This window comes from Crocuta crocuta, unplaced genomic scaffold, assembly GCF_008692635.1.
Source record: "Crocuta crocuta isolate KB4526 unplaced genomic scaffold, BGI_CrCroc_1.0 scaffold475, whole genome shotgun sequence".
Lineage (NCBI taxonomy): Eukaryota > Metazoa > Chordata > Mammalia > Carnivora > Hyaenidae > Crocuta > Crocuta crocuta.
In genome coordinates this window covers 343,792-344,319 of record NW_027529518.1, presented here as the reverse complement: position 1 = coordinate 344,319, position 528 = coordinate 343,792, and positions in this window count along the sequence as shown.

Here is a 528-nt window from a genome sequence, read left to right as displayed (position 1 = left end):
TCCCACAACTAACTGATGCTTTGGTCTTTTCACAATTTTTTCTCTGTGTTTTTCATTTTGGATAGTTTCTGTTGCTCTGTGTTTAAGTTCACTCATCTTTTCTTGTCCAGTGTCTAGTACATGAGGAACTCCAGCCCGTGTATTTTTTATTTCAGATATTATACTTTACAACTCTAGATGTTTAATTTTGGCCTTTTCTGTATCTTCCATGTTTGTACTTAACATGCTCAAGCTTTTCTCTAGTTTTCTTATCAAATGAAATATATTTATAATCGCTCTTTAAATGCCCTTATATGCTAATTACATGACTTGTGTAATCTCTGAGTGTTTCTGTTGTTATTTTCTCCTTATTGAAGAGTAGTATCTTACAGATTATTTTTTTTAGTTTATTTATTTTTTGAGAGAGAGAGAGGAGAAAGAGAAGGGCAGAGAGAAAGGGGAAGAGAGAATCCCAAGCAGGCTCTGTGCTGTTGGCGCAGAGCCCAATGTTGGGCTCGAACTCATAAACTGTGAGATCATGACCAAAGC